This window comes from Eumetopias jubatus, unplaced genomic scaffold, assembly GCF_037043125.1.
Source record: "Eumetopias jubatus isolate StellerSeaLion01/CBP00866 unplaced genomic scaffold, mEumJub1_p1.0 scaffold_60, whole genome shotgun sequence".
Lineage (NCBI taxonomy): Eukaryota > Metazoa > Chordata > Mammalia > Carnivora > Otariidae > Eumetopias > Eumetopias jubatus.
The window spans coordinates 923,737-929,503 of record NW_028274866.1 but is presented as its reverse complement, the minus strand read 5'-3'; positions in this window follow the sequence as shown (position 1 = coordinate 929,503).

Here is a 5,767-nt window from a genome sequence, read left to right as displayed (position 1 = left end):
GGGCCCGTCACCACCCCGCAGGCAGCGCGCTGGGCGGGCGGAGGCGGAGCACCGCCCGCGCTCCGCCCCCGGACCCGCCCCCGCCCGGACCCTGAGGCTGAACCCAGAAGGGCTCAGAGGTGTAAAGAAAAGGGCGCTCTCGCTGTGGCGGGTCCCCAGCTCGGCCCACACCCTGGGCCTAATGCGTGGGGACAGCGGGGAAGCCATCCCTTCCACTCCAGGCTTTACCCAGAAATCTCTGCGGGCCCAGAACGTTGCGAAAATGCCTTTAAGGCTCCTTGGGCTGCAGGTACCCTGTGATTTACATTGCTGTCTGCAATTCAGTGATGAAAGGCCTGATTGCATCCAAGAGCAAACTCTTTTTTCCTTGTCTTGGGCCACATCTCCTACTGTTAATGCCACAAAAATTTTGAGGGATCGCGGAAGCAAAGGGAACCGACATTCCTTAGGAATCCTACAGCAGGATTCCTTACCATCCTAATACCTTGGTGGTGTTAAAACAGCAGTCCTAATGAGAGAAGGGTTTCTGAACAAAACGAACATTTACTGGGCTTACAGGGCTCAAGCTGTCCCCATCCATAGACCTGATGGAAACCTGGCCTCCTTTACCCCAAGCTAGTAACCTCACAGTATTATCAGCAGTTTATTACTCTATATAATCTTCTGTGGACCTTCCGGTAGCTCATAGCCAAAAGGAAAAAGTCCGAGGGCAAGAGTTTGCAGCCGCATCACCCAGTTTTCTCTGAGAAGAGGCTGACACCACATGATTGATGTCTCCCTTCCTCGGGATTACCCCCAAAGGAACCGTAGAAAGCCGAGAGAGAGAGCGAGAGCTATCAAAATGAAGAGTCTGATACTGGTGTGGAGATATATTAATTGAGCAATGGAATAGATTACAAACCACAGAAACATACCCCTACATGTGTGGAACTGTGGTATATGATACATTTGGGATGTTAGGTAACTCAACAAAGACTTGCATTAAGTGTGGAAAATGTTTACTTATATTGAAAGAGATAAAATGGGAACGCTCTTCCTGCCATATGCAAAAAAACCCCATCTATTCTAGATGGATTAAGAACTTAAATGTCAAAAACACACTTAAATGTCAAAAAGCTCTTGAAAAAAAACATCGGCAAAGAACTTTTACTTTGGGGAATAGAAAAAGATTTCTTAACAAAACAATGCCTACAAACCACCGACTATGAAATGGAATGTTGATAAATTTGGCTTTAACATTAAGAACTTTTACTTATCAAAAGACAAAATCAAAAGCAAAAAAGACCCCATGTGCTTTGGGAGAAAATATTTTGAGTATACGCAAATGACAGAGGATTCCTGTTATAAATATGCAAAGGACTATAAAATACTAATTTTTAAAAATCCAGTAGAGAACTGGGTAAAAAATATGAATAAACAACTCACATATGGAGAAATAAACATATGAACCGATGTTCAACTTCATTAGTGACCAGGGAAATGCAAATCAAGACTACAATGAAATACTACTTTATACCCATTCAGTTATCAAAAATTAAAAAGACTTAAAATACCACGTGTTAGAGACAGTGTGAGTCCATATGAGTTCATGCATCTACCCTCTTAGCTAGCGATTCCACTCCTAGGTATATATATCTAAGAGAAATTCTTGCATATGTACAACAAGGAACATGTACAACAATGCTCATGAAAATGGTTTCGTTCATAGGAAACGCCTATGAACAACTCAAATGCCCATCAACTGTGGCATATTCACACAACGCAACGTGATTGAACTAAGAAGAAAACAAATTAGAAACACACAAATATATAAAGTACAGAAAAACCCTTCCTTCATCCCTTCCCACTCCCCAGAGGGAACAACCTTACCCACTTTGGACTATAACTTTCCGGACCTCCCTCTGTGCACATAGAATATATTCAGAACTTATATATATAAACAGTTGCCTTTTTTGTCTAGGTAGAGAAACCAGAGTATACATGGTCTTGATTCTTCTGAGCCAAACCATTCTTCCTTTTCCCCACCTCCCCGTGAAGCAGGTGTCCTCTGAGGGCTAGCCCAAGACAAGATAAAATTCATCCATTTAAAGTAAACAATTCAAGGACGCCTGGGCAGCTCAGTCGGTGAAGAGTCTGCCTTGGACTCAGGTCATGATCCCGGAGTCCTGGGATCGAGTCCTCTCCCCTCCCTGCTCCAACCCCGTCGGGCTCCCTGCTCAGCGGGAAGTCTGCTTCTCCCTCTCCCTCTGCCCCTCTCCCCTGCTCATGCTCTTTCTCCCTCTATCTCTTTCTCTGACAAATAAAAATAAAATCTTTTTTAAAAAATGAACAATTCAGTGGTTTTTAGTATAATCACAGAGTTGTACAACCATCACCACTCTCTCATTCCAGGACATTGTCATCACCCCCAAATGAAGCCCTGTCCCCATTAGCAATCACTCCACAGCCCCCTGGTCCTTAGCCCCTGGCAACCACTCATCTATTTTCTGCAGGACTACTAATTGAGTCTACCACAAAGGGCTAAACAAAAATTCTCCGAGAATTTATAAGTATAGTTCGGCCCTTGCAGCTCACAGTAAAATTAAAAAAAAAAAAAAAAGTTACTACATACAAACAAGAAAACAAGGACCCATGGGTGAGATCCAGCAGAAACTACAGGTAACCAAATTGGACCAAAACCTTCAGATATTTGAATTCAAGATTAGCTTAACGTTAGAAAATTTATTAATCCAGGGGGACCTGGGTGGCTCAGTCACTTGGGCGTCTGACTCTTGATTTTGGCTCTGGTCATGATCTCGGGGTCATAACGTTGAGCCCCCTCTGCTTGAGAGTCCCTCTCCTTCTGCCCCTCCCCCCATCTCTCTCTCTAAATAAATAAAATCTTTTTTAAAAAAGAAAATTTCGGGGCACCTCCCAGGTGGCTCAGTCGGTTAAGTGTCTGCCTTCAGCTGTGGTCATGATCCCAGGGACCTGGGATGGAGCCCTGCATTGCGTTCCCTGCTCAGTGGGGAGCCTGCTTCTCCCTCTGCTGCTCCCCCTGCTTGTGCTTTCTCTCTCTCTCAAGTAAATAAATAAAAAAAATCTTTAAAAAAAGAAAATTTATTAATCCAAATTAACCACATTAACATATAATTGGGAAAATCCTATTATCTCAGTAGATGAAAAATATTCGACTTTTTCCCCAAAGATTTTATTTATTTATTTGAGAGAGAGAGAGAGTGAGCATGAGCAGGAGGGAGAGGGAGAAGCAGACTCCCCGCTGAGCAGAGTCTAACATGGGCCTCCATCCCAGGACCCTGAGATCATGACCTGAGCCAAAGGCAGAGGCTTCACTAACTGAGCCACCCAGGTGCCCCTGATAGATTTTTAAGTACAGAAATCGATTGCACTTCTATATACCAACAACACACAGAGAATATAATTTTAAAAGGTACCATTCAGTGCAACGTCTAAAACGATCAAATACTTAGGAATAATTGTAACTCTATATACCGTATAGATAGAATTATAGAATTCTGTTGGAATCCACTAAAAAAGAGCTAATAAATGGAGAGATAAGTCATGGTCATGGTTTGGAAGATTCAACCAGCCTATAGATTTAGTGGTACTGGCCATATTGGAGATGCATCTTATCAAAATGGAAACTGAGACCAGTTAGAAGTGAAGGCAAGCACTTTATCCAAACTACTGCGCTCCAAAGAACTTCAGAGAGAGTGACTCCTTGAGCAAAATTTAGTTAAAGTTTTTCTTGAGGCATAGCTCAAGGTGGAAAAGTACTGGCCAAGTGAATCAGCTGACTCAGAGAAGGGATCATCATACAGCCTTTTTCTGGGCAGCCAGTTCCAGTTCAGGGTGCTCATTGCTCAGAATCTGGGTTTGCTCCTTGGAAATTATTGCTTCTTGGAATTTATTGCAATTATCTGTTTTTCTCAATTCCTAGAACTGCCTTTAGGCACAGAAATTCAGGTCAAAGTTCATGAATGGAAAAGTATAGCTTCTCACAATACTAAAAAAATACAATTGGGGTTGCCTGGGTGGCTCAGTGAGTTGAGTGTCTGCCTTTGGCTCAGGTCATGATCCCGGGGTCCTGGGATGGAGCCCCACACCCCTCTGCCTCCTTCTCCCCCTGCTTGCGCACGCTCTCTGTCAAACAAATACATAAAATTAAAAAAAACTGGACTCTACCGCGCACCATATAAAACTTAGTTTGGTAGCTTAAGGACTTAAAAGTGAAAGGCAAAAGCACAAAACTTTTAGAAGACAATGTAGGAGACTTCCTTTATGACACTGGGGTAGAAAAGGATTTCTTAGAAGAAAGTGATTGCCAAATTTGACCACTTTACAGTAAGTATGTCCCCTCTTCAAAATACATCTCATCAAGAGTGAAAATGCAATCCTCGAACTGGGAGAAGGTATTTTCCACATCAATAGCATTCAAAACAATGGTATACAGAATATGTAAAGAATGCCTACAGAAGAACAACTGAAACTACAAATTAGAAAAGTGGGCAAAATTCATTAATAAGAATTTCATAGAAGAGAAAGACAAATGATCCATAAACACATGAAAAGGTCTTCGGTCTCATCAGTTATTAGGGAAATACAAAGTAAGAAAATGACAGGGTATAATTTCTCATGCACCAGATGGGCGAACTACGAAAAAGGACTGATGATGTTTCACGTCCTCAAGCGGGCGGGACACTGGGAACGTTACACCCCTACTGCTGGCAGGTGTGTAAATCGGTGCAATCACTGATCGTGGGTGGGGGTGCACTTACCCTTGGACCCAGCAAGTCAATCACAGGGTATATCCTGTAGGGAAACTCTCCTACATGTGCACTGCGAGACGGGCAATAATGTTTATAGAAGCTTTATTGAGAGAGGGAAAAAAAACCCCAAACCCAGAAACAGTAGAAACGTCCTTCTACAGTTGATGGTCTAAATAAGTAGAGCTCTTTTCAAGTATCAGCCTGGGAGAATCTCAGAACATACAGCAAGTAAACAAAGAAAACCACAGAAGAATACATACATATGATTGAGGTTTTATAAAGTTTAAAAACAGGCAAGGCTATGGTGTTAGAAGGCGGGGCTGGTGATGCCAAGGAGGAGGGGGCGACAGATTTGTTCACTTTGTCCACCTGTCCCCTGTCGGCCTCTAGTGCAGCCCATGGTCTTTTGGTTTGATCTTGCTCCCAGCAGCCTCTTTCAGTCTTATCTAAGTTCACCTTGGCCTGTGGTGTGGCCTGTGGCTGACAGCTCCCTAGATTAGAGTACCCCTTCCGTCTTTCTTTCTCTTTGCATTTTCCATGTAGCAAATTCCTACCTTCCAGCCTTTTGCCTCTGCTCAGTAAATGGCGACTCCATCCCTTCTTCACTTGCTCAGGCCACAAGCCTGGGAGGCACCCTTGAAGCCTCGCTCTCTCCCATACTCATCCAACTTAGATCCTGCCCGCAACTTGGCTGCTCCCCACCCTGGTCCAAGCGAAGTTGTCTCTCACCTGACTAGTCTCCCGGCTTCTGTCTCTGCTCCCCTATATTCTCAACATGGCAGCTGAGATGACCCTATAAAAACATCTACCAAATTATCTCCCTTCTCTGCGCCAAATGTTCTGTTGGCTCCCTTACCACGCCCACCCAAATCCATTCATTGGCCCACTGGGACCTACTCGGCCCTCACTCTGGTTTGTTTGCTGCTTTCGAACATATACCAGGGGTGCTCTTGTCCCAGCACTTGTGCCCCGCTGTGCCTTCTGCTCAGAACACCTCT